At 36.1% G+C, this 17870-nt stretch overlaps 1 long non-coding RNA gene across 1 annotated transcript; it reads left to right on the top strand.

Moving 5' to 3' along the window:
- The first annotated feature begins 1254 nt into the window (after positions 1-1254).
- Positions 1255-4499, top strand: LOC140511747 (uncharacterized). Its single transcript, XR_011969658.1, has 3 exons — positions 1255-1432; positions 2032-2183; positions 3619-4499. It is a non-coding gene; the product is annotated as an uncharacterized lncRNA (long non-coding RNA).
- Positions 4500-17870: the final 13371 nt, after the last annotated feature.

A 17870-nucleotide genomic window follows, 5' to 3' on the forward strand; every position in this document is an offset into this window, starting at 1 on the left:
AGTGTCGGACACAGACGCTATGTAAATGTTTTCTTTCCATTAAGTGTTTTTGACTCATGGTTTATCCAAAGTTATTTTTCTTTGAATCTTGTTATTATATAATTTGTTCTAATTCTGTTCACTTCACTCTATATTAGTTTATAGAAATCTTCCCAGTTTCCTCTGAACCTCCATTTTCACCTGTTTCTAATGTCAAAATAATGTTTTATACAGCATTAATTAGGTATTGCGTGGGCACTTATATTTTTGTACATATGACTTCTTTTCTCTCTGATCATTTTGGGGATAGTCCTAGCAGTTTAATATAAGGGCATGGTTTTGAGTTGCTTTCCATAATGACCAATTTCACAGCTTAATCAGCAGTTCATCAATGTCTCTGAATTCCCTTAGCCCTTAGAAAAAATGTGTTATTTTCTTCTCGTTGTCTTTGCCAATCACATGGGTATGAAGTCTTTCAAACTTAATATGTCCAAAAAACTCAATATCTTATCACCTCCCACTAAACCCTACCTTTACCCCAATTTCTGTAGATTATAATGACAGCTAGTGTTTATTTGATTCTTTATATTTGCAAATCTTTTACCTCCACAACACTGAGGTACTATTGACTTCATTTTAAATCACATACTTCAGTCACATATTAATAAGAGTAGGAGGTAGAATTTCAATAAGTCCAAAGTAATTTCACATTCTTCATCATTTTCACTCTTACATTTCCTACTCATCCATGACTTTTCCCAATCCAATCTTATGTCAAGTTTTATCTCTTTCCATTTTCTGAGCATCTCTTGTAGTCATTATAGTTCAGGCCTGCTTCATCCCTTCTTGTATTTTAATACACCCCCACCAAGCTGACATACCTCCCTTAGAGTGGCAATGTTGTGTACTAGATAGAGTGCTGGGCCTGGATTTAGGAAGACTTGTTCAAGTCCTGCCTCAGGCACTAAGGGCAGGTGGACTGGGAGAGCTAGAGTTCTGGGCCTGGAGTCAGGAAGACCTGAGTTCAAATTAGGTTCATGAGAGTTTGTGATAAATTGTAAATTGTTCTAAAATGTAGATATTTGTTGCATGAAGAAATGTTTATAAAAATTGTTTGTATGATTTTTGAAAGGCCTACCTACCAAATTTATATTTGTAAGTAAATTTGTTATAGTAACTAAAGGTTTTATGGGGGATTGGAGAATAAGGGAGAAGATGAGAGAGGCCAAGAATTTTATGACTCCAGGAAGCTCTGTGATATTTTTAAGACAAAAAGCCTCCTGGTCCCATCCCTCTTTCCTTTTGAATTCTAGTCATTAAGGAAGGACTTCTTAAGATCTAATCTGAACTGAAGATGCTCAGAGAAGAGATGTTAACTCTTTCTATTGTCAAAGCAGAGGAGTGGCACCAGCCCCACCCAGGGGCTGAAAAGTCTACAATGATCTCCCAAGTGGTATGAAAATTCTCTTTGTTAAAGTTGCAATCTCTATGTAAAATGTAAACTGCATATGGAGTTCCTAAATCAGGAATTTGTTTAGGTGATAAATAACCACTAGGTGATTGATTTTTAGGACAAATATAAAATCAAAGTTGTCAATCCTGGTAAAATTTTTGATTAATAAAACCTGCCATTTGGTGGAAGCTTCTGGGACCATTGCTCATTGTCTCCTCAGCCTGGGATGGAATCCTTGTAGCTCAGTTTCCTCATTGTATTCCTTTGAAAAGGAATGTTTCCCAACTTGACTATTTCTGAGTCTGACTATAAAGTGGAGATGATATCCAATTAGGACCTTGCTTTTTGTCTACATGGCATGTTTCTACAATCTAAGCAGATAATTTAAAATGTAAGCACAAGGCAAGTAGTGGAATCTTGCTGTTTTCAATTAATTGGGTAAATGGATACTCTGGTATGGTATGGTCTTGTGAAAGACAAAATCCCTGAGAACATTCTTTCTGAATTTTATGGGAATAATTTGATAAAGGAAAGGAAACCAAAGTATAAATGTGATGTTGTATCATTGTTCAATGTGTAATTGTATCCTATGTACACAGGGAATGAGAAAGGAGTCTGGGGTGATCCCAGGCAGTCTGGATATTCCAAGCATGGTCTTGATGGGAGTGGCTATTAACCTGGAGAATTGGATTGATAGGGCATAGTGATATGCTTCTATGGTCCTCCAGAGAGCCAGCTCACGTGGGATGAGGTGAGGTTTTGCAGCGTCATTTCAGACAAATGGGACTAAAACTCTTTGGGGTTAAGGGACCAATGCAGCAACTTGGAATAAAGTTTTTATATGTTACAACAAAGACCATTGGTAAGAGCAATTGACTGAATTAATTATTGAGACTAAATCAGAGACATCTTTAATTCAGGGAAAAAAATTTCAGTCTAAGTTTCTTAGAGGCAGGTAACTTCTGGTAAAATTTGGCATTTTTGGAAAACTTAAATGTTTCTGTTTTGACTTGAACTCATTTCGTGAACGTAAGTTGAAGCTACTGTTTGAACTTATCATATGTGTGGCTCATTCTTTTAGATTGAGCAGGATTAGAAAAGGACAGAGTAGTTTGGAAAACAGATGGAAACCAATTAGAGCAATAACAAGGTTTTAATGGTAAATTTGATTTTATGATTTTTATTTAATCAGGAATTAGAAAAGGCATGCAAGCTACCTAAGACTTGCTTCAAAAGATGCTCTTTAGACAATGTGAAATTATAGTCATATCTGAAACTGATTATTGGAGATTGCTATTTTAAGATTTTATGGGACTATTAACTGACTGTTATTCTGAGTCTAACTCCAGGTGTGGATAGCAAGAGAGATGGTCTGAGTTGTTGATCCATGGTGCCAGAAAGTCTGTGAGATGCTGGTATGAATTGCAAAAAGGTGATCTCTTGGGAAGTTTGGGAGAGTGTCTGTACAGTGTGGTCTGAGGAAGGATTCTCCTTACTCAGTTTCCCTACTGACACCTGGCAGAATTTAAGCCTGGCTGAATGGCAATTGACAATCTACTCCTGCCTGGAATTGACATGAAATTAGGGAGATATTTCTTTCCTGAAATGTCCCTACTCTTAATGGCAATTTCTTATAATCAAAAGCTTTGTAACATAATACCAGATCTATTAAATAATTGATTGCTGGTAGGGAAACATCTGAGGTTGAGTGTAAAATTAAGGTATTAGGCTTAGGATTTTAGACCAACAACAAAAAATTAGGATCCTTTAATTCTTAGCAATAATGTGGAGACAATCAGGTTAAGGACTTGTGAGGTTAGCATATGTAGTTATTTTGTCTCAGTTGGTTAATGTTAAAAGAGAAATGGTTTGTGGTCGGTATTGCAAACGCTTTAAATGAAGCATCACATAAGCAGAAGTTGGAATTGTTTCATGATATTATACGTACAGTGTTAAAAGGCTTATTTATTGTATTTATGCAAGTGCTGAGACCTGTTATTAATTCTGCAGTGAAATTCCATCTTCCTGATGGGGGAAATGAATATGAATTAATATAAAATGTAAAAACCAGGTTCTAATGTGAATTTCGTAAGCATGACAATTGACCAAAGTTCCAATTATGATTTTCTAAGAGTGATAAGTGTATAAAGTTTAGGAATGGTCATCTAAAATGGTATTAATGTCAGTTTTTTAGGAGAGTGGACATCTGAATTTCTACAAGAAGATAAAGGGAAGAAGATGCTGAGATGCTGTGGTGAAGACAGCTTGAATGAACATCCAGACTAGATAACTGCATCAGATAATATTCCTCCCCAGAATACTCTATGAGATGGAACCTCTGAATGGATAATTCATTGATCTACCTTTGTATTTTGATTCTGTATATCTGTACTTATAACAAGGGGACTGCCTCCTTGTAATTTGTCAAGGTATCGGTCAAATTTATTCCCCTCCCATATTCATACAAAGGGTAATAAATGAAGGGAAGAATTCATAGGGGAAAGAATGTGAGGAAGTACTTATTGATTGGGTTTAGGTGTGAAAATAGAAATTTTAATAAAGACAAACAGGGGGAATTTTGTAGGAAGTAAGAAAGTCCTATTGTCCTTATTCCTAGGTGATAAGAGTTGTGACCTAGCATGGACATCATAGAGGTCAGAAACTAATGTGCAGGCCCAAGGAACTGTGTGAGGAAGGGCCTATCAGAGAGGAGAACATGGAGTCGCATGACCAGGGGACGGTGTCATGGGAGATCCAAAGTTCAGAAAATAGTATAAGAAGCCCCATCTTCTTGGTTGTGTTGTAGTCTTCCTGCAACGTTACTGGGGAGGCTACCCATCTATTTAGGGAGAATGGATGTAAAAATTCTTGAAAGCATTCCTGATTTCACAACCAGCATTGTTCTTTATTTAAGGTGAGCATGTTTCTCACTGTTGGGAGCTTTTTAAACAGGCTTATTTGTAATAGAAAACATGTCAGGAATAGAATAATATTAAAGAGGATATATATAAAAAAAACTCTAAGGCAGAAGAAGTAGGATGGGGAAATCCAAAAAAGTAAGGTACTAGGAGAGCAAAAATGAAATTCTCTAGGAAATGTTCCTCTGAAATAGTCCTTTGGAAGGATATGTGGGAATGTCTGAGCATGTCAGTAGTGCTGCAGTGTTTGGGAAGGATATCCTTCCTAAATTCACTAGAAGTCAGACAGAGTAAATTGGCATGTGAAAGTCTGAGTTTTGATCAGTGTAATCTTAATCCTAAATTAGTTTCTTTCCTTAAAAGGGAAGATTGGCATTGCTCAGTCTATATATCTGTTCTGTGTATGTCTCTGTGTGTTTGTGAAGAATTTCATGTTGGTGGTGTAAGGTTTAAAATGCACCCAGTCACAAGAGTAGCAAGGACTGCATGCAGTTGGACTTTTCCTTGGAATTGTGTTACCCAGAAACTATGTCTCTCAAATTTTTTAATTATCACAAGAGAAAAAAGAATATCAAGAAGTGAGTGATAAATAGTGCAGAGAGGTCAGTAAGGATGAGTATTGATAAGTGGCAATTAGCTGTGTCAATTAAGAGATCATTGGTATCAATGGATAACATTTTTAGTTGACTCATTAGGTGGGAAGGCAGCTTGCAGAAGTCCATAAAAGAAAGAGAAGGAAGTGTAGGCATTGATTGTAGATGGCTTTCTCAAGAAATATGCCCACAAAAAAGAAAGATAGGATGACAACAGCGATAGATGGATCAAATGAGGATTTTTTGTGGGTAGAGGGAATAGAGTCTTTTCTGTAGGCAGTAAGAAAGTATACAGTATACAGGGAGAGACTGAAGTTAAGAGAAGACAGGATGATTTAGTATTTCTTATGTATATGTGTATGTAAAGGGGTTTGCCTTGAGAAAGGCCATCTCTTCTGGAATACTGGGGTGGAGGAGATAGTGGGGGAAGGCAGTTGAGTAATATGAAATGAGGAGGAGGGGAGAAAAGGGGTTGAGCTACTGGCTTCGATTTTTTCAATAAAATATAAGTCAAGGATCTCATCTGTGGGAGAGGAAGAGGGAAATTTGGAGGTTTTTGAAAGGATGAATAGATTTGAAAGAACTATGGTGAGTGGGATAGTGGCTGGATTAGGGAGGTGTAGAAGGATTTTCTTGCCATAGAGGAACCAAATCCAATGTATGTCAAACACCCTTGACATCTGTATATGCCAAACCATTCTGATACTGGAAGTGCTCAAATCCAGGATGCTTTCTGGAATGAATCTATTTTTTATTGGTTTTAGGTAGAACCCCATTAGCAAAGTAGGCAGAATTCTAGGTCGTTGACTGTTATTGTCCCCATAGGATACTCCCCATACTCTCCCCAACATGGAACAAATATTCTTTAAAAAATACACATATTGTAACAATCATTTTTCATTTTTTTATATTCAAAGACACTAATGCAGCCTCAGATCACCAAGCACTGAGCTTGCCTTTGCTCTAACTCAGCTGAGGAGATCTACAATGACCAGACCACCTCTCCCCCACACTTAAAAAGTTAGCTTCAGGGCCAATCCACAAACACAAATAGAATTCACCTGTCCTTTGCTTTCTCAGAGCAGCCAACTGAGCACCATGTTCTTTAGTTTGTAGTTGAAAGAACCAGAGGCCAAAACACAAAGCCTCACCATTATGAGCAAGAAGCATAGGAGTAAGGAAAAGACCATAGAATACTTCCATGGGGACAGGGACCAACATACGAATAGCAAAGAGGTCAGTATTGAGATTTTACTCCCATCTCAAACTTCAGAAGGGATTGTGAATTGTTTTCATGCAGAAAGAGCACTCTTGGAAGAGTGAAGAAGGAAATAGAAGAAAAAATGGCTAATGATTTTAAAAGTATGAAAAAAAGAATTCACTGAAGAGAACAGCTTTTTAAGAAGGAAAATTGGACAAATGGAAAAAGAAGCACAAAACCTAAGTGGGAGAATTGGGCAAATGGAAAAGGAAGTACAAAAACTAATTGAAGAAAAGAATTCCTTAAAAGGAATAATTGGACAGATGGAAAAGGAGATGCAAAAGTTAATTGAAGAAAACAATTTGTTGAAAATTACAATTGGATAAGTAGAAGGTAATGACTCTATGATACATCAAGAATCAGTCACACAAACTCTAAAGAATGAAGAGACAGGAGAAAATATAAAGTATCTAACTGGAAAAACAACTGGTGTGGAAAATAGATCCAGGAGAGAAAATTTAAGAATTATTGACCTACCAGAAAGCCATGATGAAAAAAAAAAGAGCCTGGAAAATATCTTCCAAGAAATCATCAAGGAAAACTGCCCAGAAGTGCTAGATCCAGAGGGCAAAATAATCATCAAAAGAATCCACTGTTCACCGCCTGAAAGGGATCCCAAACTAAAAACCCCAAGAAATATTGTTGCCAAATTCCAGAAGTATCATGTGAAGCAGAAAATACTACAGGCAGCCAGAAAGAAACCATTCAAATATCGAGGAGCTACAGGAATTTGCGGTTTCTACATTAAAAGATCAAAGGAATTGCAATATGATATTCCACAAGGCAAAGAAGCTGGGAAAACAGGCAAGGATCAGTTAGCAAAGTTCACATAACATTTCATGCAAGAAGATGGATATTCAATAAAATAGTGGATTTCCAGACCTTCCTGATGAAAGGCCAGAACTCAATAGAAAATTCAGTCTTCAAACACAGGTCTCAAAAGAGGCATGAAAAGGTAAACAGGGGAAAGAAAAACTTATTACTCAATTTGGGCAAACTGTTTTCCTCCATATAAGGGAAAATGACACCTGTTAATCTTGAGAATTGTACATATATTATGCAATATAAAAGGGATATACATAGATAGAGGAAATGGATATAAAGTAAATGATGTGATGGTAAAATTGTGATTTAAGTATGCAAAGGGATTATATCAGGAGATGTGAAAAGGAGGAAGTAGAAAAAGGTAAATTACATCACAGGAAGAAGTACAAAATTATATTACAGTATAGGGAAAGAGAGGATGGAGATGAGTATTGTTTGAGAGGTCCTTTCATCTGATTTGGTTCAAGGAGGGAAGAACAAACAATTAAGTACATAAATCTGACTAGCTCTATAGGCAGTAGGAGGAGAAGAAGGAAAAAAAATGTAGGGGAGGGCAAAAGGGAGGGAAGTAGTAAGGGTAAAGGAGATTAAAATGAGGGGGGCTGAAAGAAGGAAGGGAAGACCACAGGAGGTGGTGGTCAAAAAGTAAAACTCTATTGTGGAGGGGAAGGGAGAAAGGAGAACTAAAAATACAAATGGTGGGAAAGAGGATGGAGGGAAAGACATAGATAATAATCCTAACTGTGAATGGGATGAACTCTTCCATAAAACGAGACAGATGGCAGAATGGATTAAAAGCCATAATCTAACACTATATTGTTTAAAAGAAACACATTTGAAACTGGGGGATATACACAGGGTAAAGGTAAAAGGTTGGAGCAGAATATATTGTGCTTCAGCTGATGTAAGAAAAGCAGGTGTAGCAATTCTAATCTCAAACAAAGCAAAAGCAGAAAGAGATCTAATTAAAAGAGATACGGAAGAAACTATATCCTGCTAAAAGGCACCATAGACAATGAAGCAATATCATTACTAAACATATATGCTCCAAGTGGTATAGCATCCACATTCTTAGAGGGGAAGTTAAGGGAGTTACAGGAAGAAACAGATGGCCAAATTATACTAGTGGGGGACCTCAATCACCCATTCTCTGAACTTGATAAATCTAACATTAAAATAAACAAGAAATAAGAAGGTGAATAAAACTCTGGATAAGGTAGATACAACAGATCTCTGGAAAAAATTGAATGACGATAGAAAGGAATATACCTCTTTCTCAGCAGTACATGGCACATATACAAAAATTGACCATGTACTAGGGCATAAATCCTCACAGTTCTGTGTAGAAAAGGAGAGATAGTCAATGCATCCTTCTCAGATCATTATGCAATAAAAATTATGTGTAGTAAAAAGCCATGGAAAGAAAGACATAAAATTAATTGGATACTAAATAATCTAATCCTAAAGAAGGAATGCATTAAACAACCAATCACAGAAACAATCAACAACTTCATTCAAGAGAATGACAATAATGAGAGAACTGACCAAATCTTACAGGACACTGCAAAAGCAGTTCTTAGGGAAAACTTTATATCTTTGAAGGCCTACATGAATCAAATAAAGAAAAAGGAGATCAATAAATTGGGCATGCAGCTGAAAGAGCTTGAAAAGGAACAAATTGAAAATTCCCAAGCAAATACCAAATTAGAAATACTGAAAATCGAAGGAGAGATTAATAAAGTTGAAATTAAGGAAACTCTGGAACTATTAAATAAAACTAAGAGTGGGTTTTATGAAAAAAAATAAAATTGACAAAACCACTGTTAATTTGATAAAAAAAGAAAGAAGAAAACCAAATTATCAATATCAGAAATGAAAGAGGTGAACTCACCTCCAAAAAAGAGAAAATTGGAACCATAATTAGAAGCTACTTTGCCCAATTTTATGCCCATAAATTCGACAATCTAAATGAGGTGGATGATTATTTTAAAAAATAAGAATTTCTCAGATCAACAGAAGAGGAAGTTGAATACTTAAATAACCCCTTCTCAGAAAAAGAAATTGAACAAGCCATCAACAAACTCCTTAGAGAAAAATCTCCAGAGCTGGATGAATTTACAAGTGAATTCTATCAAACATTTAAAGAACAGTTAATTCCAATATTACATAGACTACTTGGGAAAATTGAGGAAGAAGGAGTCCTCCAGAATTCTTTTATGATAAAAGTATGATTTTGATGCCTAAACCAGGAAGAACCAAAACAGAGAAAGAAAATTATAGACCCATTTCTCTAATAAATATGGATGCAAAAATTTTAAATGAGTTTAGCAAAAAGAATACAGCAACTTATTACAAGAATAATACATTTTGATCAGCTAAGATTCATACCAGGAATGCAGAGCTGGTTCAATATTAGGAAAACTATTAGCATTATTGATCATATCAGCCACAAACCTAACAGAAACCACATGATCATCTCAATTTATGTAGAAAAAGTTTTTGACAAAATATAGCACCCATTCCTATTAAAAACACTGGAGAGCATAGGAATAAAAATAACTTTCCATAAAATAATAAGCAGTATCTACCTAAAACCTTCAGTAAGCATTATAAGCAAAGGTGATAAGCTAGATGCATTTCCAGTAAGATCAGTGGTGAAACAAGGATGCCCATTATGACCATTATTATTCAATATGGTACTAGAAATGTTAGCTGTAAGAATAAAAGAAGAAAAAGAAATTGAAGGAATTAGAATAGGCAAAGAAGTAATTAAGTTATCACTCTTTGCTGATGATATGATGACATACGTAGAGAATCCCTGAGATTCAACAAAAAACTACTTGAAATAATAAACAACTCTAGCAAAGTTGCAGGTTACAAAATAAACCCACAGAAATCTTCTGCATTTCTATATATTAGTAACAAAGCCCAACAGCAAGAGATAGAAAGAGAAATCTCATTTAAAGCTAGGGTAGACACTGTAAAATATTTGGGAGTGCACCTTACAAAATAAATCCAGGGACTATATGAACACAACAACAAGATACTTTTTGCAGAAATAAAGTCATACGTAAGTGGAAAAACATCAGTTGCTCATGGGTAGGCTGAGCCAATATAATAAAAATGACAATTCTATGTAAATTAATTTACCTATTTAGTGCCATCCCAATCAAAGTATCAGATAATTATTTCAAAAGCTGGAAAAAATAATATCAAAATTCAACTGGAAGAAAGAAAGTTCCAGAATATCAAGGGAACTAATGAAAAGACATGCTAGGGAAGGTGGCCTAGCTCTACCATATCTCAAATTGCATTACAAAGCAAAAATTATCAATACCACTTGGTACTGGCTAAGAAACAGAAGGGTAGACTAGTGGAATATGCTACGTATTCAAGACACAGTAGGCAATGAATATAGCAATCTACTATTTGATAAACCCAAGGACGCCAGCTTCTGGAAGAAGAACTCACTTTTAGACAAAAATTGCTGGGAAAATTGGATGACATTGTGGTGGAAACTAGGCATAGACCAATGCCTGCCACTGTACGCAAGAATTAAGTCCAAATGGGTACAAGATCCACATATAAAAATTGATACTATAAACAAATTAGTGGAGGAAGGAATAGTGTATTTATCAGATTCATGGAGAAGGGAAGAATTTTTGACTAAAGAAGACATAGAAAGCATTATGAAGTACAAAATGAATAATTTTGATCACATTAAAAAGTTTTTGCACATCCAAAACCAATGCAACCAAGATTAGGAGGGAAGCAGAAAACTGGGAAAGAAATTTTGCAACTAGTATCTGTGATAAAGGTCTCATTTCTAAAATATATAGAGAACTGAGTGAAATGTACAAGAATACAAGTCATTCCCTAATTGATAAGTGGTCAAAGGATATCAACAGGCAGTTTTCAGAGGAAGATATTAAAATCACATGAAAAAATGCTCTAAATCACTATTGATTAGATAGATGCAAATCAAAACACCTCTGAGATACCACATCACACCTATCAGATTGGCTAACATGGCACAACAGGAATATGATAAATGTTGGAGCAGATGTGGGGGAGTTGGAACACTGATTCATTGTTGGTGGAGCTATGAGCTGATCCCACCATTCTGGAGAGTGATTTGGAACCATGCCCAAAGGGCTACAAAAATGTGCACACCCTTTGACCCAACAATATCACTTCTAGGACTGTATCCCCAAGTGATCATAAAAATGGAAAGGGTCCCACATGTACAAAAATATTTATAACAGCACTCTTTTTGGTGGCCAAAAACTGGAAATCAAGGGGATCCCCATCAATTGTGGAATGGCAGAATGAATTATGGTATATGAATGTAATAGAATACTTTTGTGCTATAAGAAATAATGAACAATAAGACTTCAGAGAGGCTTCGAGAGACTCATGATCTGATGCTAAGTGTAAGGAGCAGAACCAGGAGAAATCTGTACACAGCAACAACCACAGTGTGGGAGGATTTTTTTTCTGTTTGACTTAGAGCTTCATTGCAATGTAAGGACCTAAAAACTTCTCAGTGGTCTTTTAAGGCAAAATGCCTTCCACATCCAGACAAATATCTATGGAATTCAATAGCAGAATATAGCAGATCATTTTCTTTAGTGTTATGTTTTGGTTTGTTATATGATTTCTCCCATTCATTTTAATTCCTTTATGCAACATGACTGTGGTGAAAATGTATTTAATAGGAATGTATGTGTAGATCCTATATAAAATTGTATGCCATCTTGGGGACAGAGGAGGGAGTGAGCAGAAAAGGAAGGGGAGGGAGGGAATAAAATCTAAGTTATATGGTAGTGATTATTTAACACTGAAAATAAATAAATTAATAAAAAAGAGAAATTCCTTTTCTAACAAAACAAATGATAAAGTTGTTTATCAAATTAAACAATAAAAGAAAATTTTAGAAATAATACCATAAACAATTGTCATGGACTTAAACTTTGAAACCAAAATCAATTAATTACCAATCTGGGAACCTTAATTTCATCGGATGTATTTCCATGTTGCTTTATACAGAGCATCATTCATCTCATCACCATTGGCATAAATTTCACATCTAAGAAAATCCACATAAAGTTAACAAACATAAAACAATTATATTTAACTTAAACCATTTACATTCAAAAAACATTTGTTCTATGCTAAGCACTGTGCTAAACACTTTTTACAATCATGGGATCCTTATAATATCCCTAGGAGTGAATTCCACCAACAGCACCTTACTGAATGGGAAACTAAAATAAATAGAATTTTCCTGTAGCTATGCAGTTAATAAATTTCTTAATGCCAGATAACAATAAGTACTTTTCAGTTATATAAACATACATTTCTAAGTCCAATAGCTTTGACCTTTTAAAAGAGAAATCCACAAATTCATATACTCTCTTAACATTTCAATGCACATTCAGGTTCACATTTCCTCTTCAGCCCCTTGTACTTAAACAACATAATTTCCCTGTACTCTTTCAACATACCCAAATCCTCTAAAGTAAGAAGGGAGAGAAAGTGACTGAAAGCACATGGGCCCCGGTTGCTGAACCCCATCTTTCTCCAAATCATACATAAATATATATTTATCTTCCATATTTTCACTCAATCTTTTATCTCTCCTAATCTTTCAAACTCAGACTGCCTCCACTTTCCTTTATATTCCAAATTAAAAAAAAAACAAAACTCAATTTTGTTCTACTTCTCAGCAATTCTTAGAACCTAGGGGGAGCTGCCATCCAACTATCTATAAATCAAATCCTCTCAGGCTTTCATTTAAGGCTGCCTCCTTGAGATTTTTGTTTGCTAATCTTCCACTAATTTCTAGCAGAATCTCTCCCTGCTTTTTCCCATACGCTCTAGTGTCAAATAGTATAATAAATTATAACTTATCTTAAACATTAAATTAGGAGTGAGACACTTCACTTCTTACACTTCCAAATATCATCAGAATGAAGTAAATTACCTTTCAGTTGTGTCCTGTTATACACATACACATACACACACGCACACACAAACAACATTGCCCCTCATTGACCTGAGGGCAAAAGATTCCCCCTTTCTTTCTTATTTCTCTCTATATTAAAAACTTTCTAGCCTTTTTTTCATTTGCTCCTCTCTCTAGTGGACTTTGATTGAAGCCCTTTTAAAACTGCACATACCTTATTTCTTTCTCATTCTGACCTGACATTTCTCTTACTCACTTCAACTTCAACTCTTACTCAAAACATTTCATATAAACAGCAAAATATTTTTCTCTCTTTCTCTCTTCTATCCATCCACTCCTCTGAGACTGCTGTAAACAGAGAGGGAGACAGATGGGGAGAGAAAGCAGAATTCCAAGGGAACGTCCAACTGTAGTCCTTGCTACTCTTGTGACTGGCTGATTTTAAACCGTAATCCACCTACACTAACTATTTCACAAACACGCAGAGGCATACACAGAACAGATATAGACAGAGCAATGCAGATCTTCTCTTTTAAGGAAATAAACCAATTTAGGATTAAGATTAGACCGGCCAGAACTCAGACTTTCATATGCCAATTTACTCTGACTGAATTCTAGTGAATTTACAAAGGGTATCCTTCCCAAACCCTCCAGTACCACTGACATGCTGGGATATTCCCACATAGCCTCCCACAGGACTATTTTTGAGGAATGCTTCCTGGGGTATTTCATTTCTGCTTTCCTGGTGTCTTACTTTTTGGATTCCCCATCTTACTTCTTCTCCCTTAGAGATTCTTATATATACCTGGTATAATATTAGTGTATTCCTAACAAGTTTTCTTTTAGAAGTAAGCCCATTTACAAGCCCTCAACAGTGAGCAACATGCTCACCTTAAATAAAGAACAATGCCTGTTGTGAAGTCAAGAAAGCTTTTATTGATCCTATGTCCATTCCCCCTGAATGCATGGGTAGCCTCCCCAGTAAGGTTACAGGAAGATGACAACACATGCAGGAAGATGGAGCTCCTTATACTGTTTTCTCAACTTTGGATTTCCTGCAACACCTTCCTCTAGCTATGTGTCTCCCTGTTCTCCTTTTTGATAGGCCCTTCCTCACACAGCTCCTTGGACTTGTGCATTAGTTTCTGATCTCTAATCTATTCGTGCTAGGTCACTTAGGAATGTGGACAACACAACTTTCTTACTTCCCACAAAATTCCCCCTCTTTTTCTTTATTAAAATTTCTGTTTCCACACTTAAATCCAATTCTTTCCCCTATGAATTCTTCCCTTCATCTGTCATGCTTTGTATGAATATGGGAAGAGAGCAAAGTTGACTGATGCCTTGACAAATTTCAAGGGGGCAGTCCCCTTGTTATAAGTACAGATATAGAGATGCAAATTGCAAAGGTAGATCAATGAATTATCCATTCAGATGTTCCATCTCATACCGCAGTCTGAGGAGGAACATCACCTGATGCAGTTTTCTGATCTGGATGCTCATTCAAGCCATCTTCAGCACAGCATCTCACCATCTTCTTCCCTTTATCTTCTTGTAGACATCCAGATGTCCACTCTCCTACAAAACTGACCTTAATGCAATTTAGATCACCATTTCTAAGCTTTATTCAATTATCACTCTTACAAAATCAAAATTGGAACTGTGGTCAATTGTTGTGTTTAAGAAATTCATATTAGAATCTAGTTTTAACATTTTATGTTAATTCACTATTCACTTCCTCATCAGGAAGGTGAGATTTCACTATGGATTTAATAACAGGCTCCAGGACTTAAAAAAATATAATAAATAATCATTTTTGACACAGTACATATCACATCATAAAACAATTCCAACTTCTGGTCATGTGATGCTTCTTTTAAAGTATTAACAGTATAGACTACAAACCTTTTTTCTTTTAACATTAACCAACTGAGACAAAATAATAACTACGTATACTAACTTCACAAGTCCTTGACCTGATTGTCACCACAGTATTGCAAAGAATTAAAGGACCCTGACTTATTGTTGTTGGTCTAAAGCCCTAAGCCTAACAGCTTAATTTTAGACTTAACCTCAGATGTTCCCCTACCAACAATCTATTATTTAATAGATCTGGTATTATGCTTACAAAACGTTTGATTACAGGAAATTGCCACATTTCAGGGAAGCAACATCTCCCTGTATGGGTCAGAGACCACCAACTCAAATAAAAATCAGAGACTTCTGAAGGTAGATGAAAGGAGTAAGATTTCATTACGATCTCCCTAGAAAGGACATCTCCTCTCTGATAAGTAATCAGGAGAGTGAGGCAATTACAGAAAGGAAAAATAGAGATTATATAGCCCTAACGCAGATTCCACCCTCCTGCTGGCCTTTTCCTCCCATTGGCTAGGAGGCAGGCTCACAATCTAAATGCAACAGTCTAGCCTGTGAATAGGGAACAAGGTATCAGTGGAGTAACCAATAGGCATTATGTTGATGTGGATATTGATATGGCAAACCAAGGGAGGTTGTGTTATGCTGATATGGCAACCCAAGGGGAGTAGCTTAAGTTTCATATTCCCAAAAGTCCCACAATTTCTGCGAAACCAAAACTTAGGCCTAATCACCTACTAAAAGTCTTTTCTTAACAGTGAGAAGTCTTCACTAACTTCATTTCAATCATTCCTAACTTCATGTCAATTCCAGGCAGGAGTAGACTGTCAACTGGCATTCAGCCAGGCTTAAAGTTTGCTAGGTGCCTGTAGGGAAACTGAGTCAGGAGAATCGTACCTCACCCCAGGCTGAACAGTCACTCTCCCAACATTCCCATGAGATCACCTTCTTGCAGTTCATACCAGCATCTCACAGGCATGCTGACACCTTGAATCAGTGGCTCAGACCATCTCTCTTGCTATCCACACCTGGAGTTAGATCAGAAGAACAGTCAGTTAATAGTCCCATAAAATCTTAAAATAGCAAGCTCTAATAATCAGTTTCAGATACGACTATAATTTCACATTGGCTAAGGAATATCTTTTGAAGCAAGTCTTCAGCAGCTTGTATGGCTTTCTATACTTTTTAAAATTCCTAATTAAATAATAATCATAAAATCACATTTGGCATTAAAACCTTAAGTTATTTCTCTAATGGATTCACATCTGTTTTCCAGACTACTCTGTACCTTTCTAACCCTGCTCAGTCTAAAAGAATGAGCTACACACATGATAAGTTCAAACACTAACTTCAACTTATGTTCATGAAATGAATTCAAATCAGAACAGAAACACTGAACTTTTCCATCAGTGCCAAATGTTACCAGAGGTTACCTGCTTCTAAGTAACTTAGAATGAAATACTTTTCTCCAAACTAAAGATGTCTCTGACTTAGTCTCAGTAATTCATTCAGTTAATTGTTTTTACCCAGTTGGTCTTTGTAACATGTTGAAACCTTATTCCAGTTTGGGGCATTTGTCCATTACCCCCAAGGAGTTTTAGTCCCAATTGTCTAAAAGGGCCTTAGAAAACCCACCTTGTCCTAAGTGAATTGGCTCTCTAGAGGCCCATAGAGGCATGTCACTATGCCCTATCAATCCAATTCTCCAGGTTACTGGACACTCCCATCAAGACCATGCCTGGAATCCCCAGACCACTTTGGGTCACCCTGGACTCCTTCCTCAGTCCCTCTGTAGATAAGACACAATTACAGTTAACTTTAAATGCCTGTCTTGTTCTATGGAACAATGATACAACATCACATTTATACTTTGGTTTCCATAAAACTCAGAAAGAATGTTGTCAGGGATTTTATCTTTCACGAGACCATAGCAGAATACCCATTTACTCAATTAAGTGAAAACACCAAGATTCCACTACTTACATTGTGCTTACATTTTAAATTATCTGCTTGATTGTAGAAAGATGCCATGTAGATGAAAAGCAAAGACCTGATAGGATAACATCTCCACTTTATAGTCAGACTCAGAAATAATCAAGTGGAAAAACATTCCTTTTCAAAGGAACACAATGGGGAAACTGAGACAGAAGGATTCCAACCCATACTGAGGACACAATAAGTAATGGTCCTAGAAGCTTTCACCAAATGACAGGTTTCACTAATCAAAAATTTTACCAGGACTTGCATCTTAAATCTTATATTTGCTTTAAAAACCAATCACTAGAGATTATTTATCACCTAAACAAATTCCTGGTTTAGGAGCTCCATGTACAGTTTACGCTTTACTTTGAGATTACATCTTTACAAAGTGAAGGGTCTCACCACTTGGGTGATCATTTTACACTCTTCAAGCCCTGGGTGGGGCTGGTGCCACTCCTCTTCTTTGACAATAGAAAGAGTTAACATCTCTTCTCTGAGCATCTTCAGTTCAGATTAGATCTTAAGAAGTCATTCTATGATGACTGGACTTCAAAAGGAAAGGGGGATGGGACCAGAAGGTTTTTTGTCTTTCAATTATGACAGAGCTTCCTGGAGCCATAAAATTCTTGGTCTCTCTTATCTTGTCCCTTATCTTCCAACCCTCCCCTCCATAAAACCTTTAGTTATTAAAACAAATTAACTTACAAATATAAATGAGGTAGGTAGGCCTTTCAAAAGTCATACAAAAGATTTTAAAAAACATTTCTTCATACAACAAATATCTTTCTCTTTTAAGGACAGTTTACAATTTATCACAAAACCCTCATGAACCTAATTGACAAAAATTACAAGATCTAAAAACCCAAGACCTTTTCACATTTGTCCATGTTTCCCTTTACAAACATACTTTTGTAAATACTTGATTCATAACAAAAAACATTTTCTTAACAGCAAATATAAGCTTTTTAACATATTTATTACATCTCTAGATGGAACAGGATGGAAAATCACCCTCATA

The sequence above is a fragment of the Notamacropus eugenii genome, chromosome 6 (genome assembly GCF_028372415.1).
Source record: "Notamacropus eugenii isolate mMacEug1 chromosome 6, mMacEug1.pri_v2, whole genome shotgun sequence".
Lineage (NCBI taxonomy): Eukaryota > Metazoa > Chordata > Mammalia > Diprotodontia > Macropodidae > Notamacropus > Notamacropus eugenii.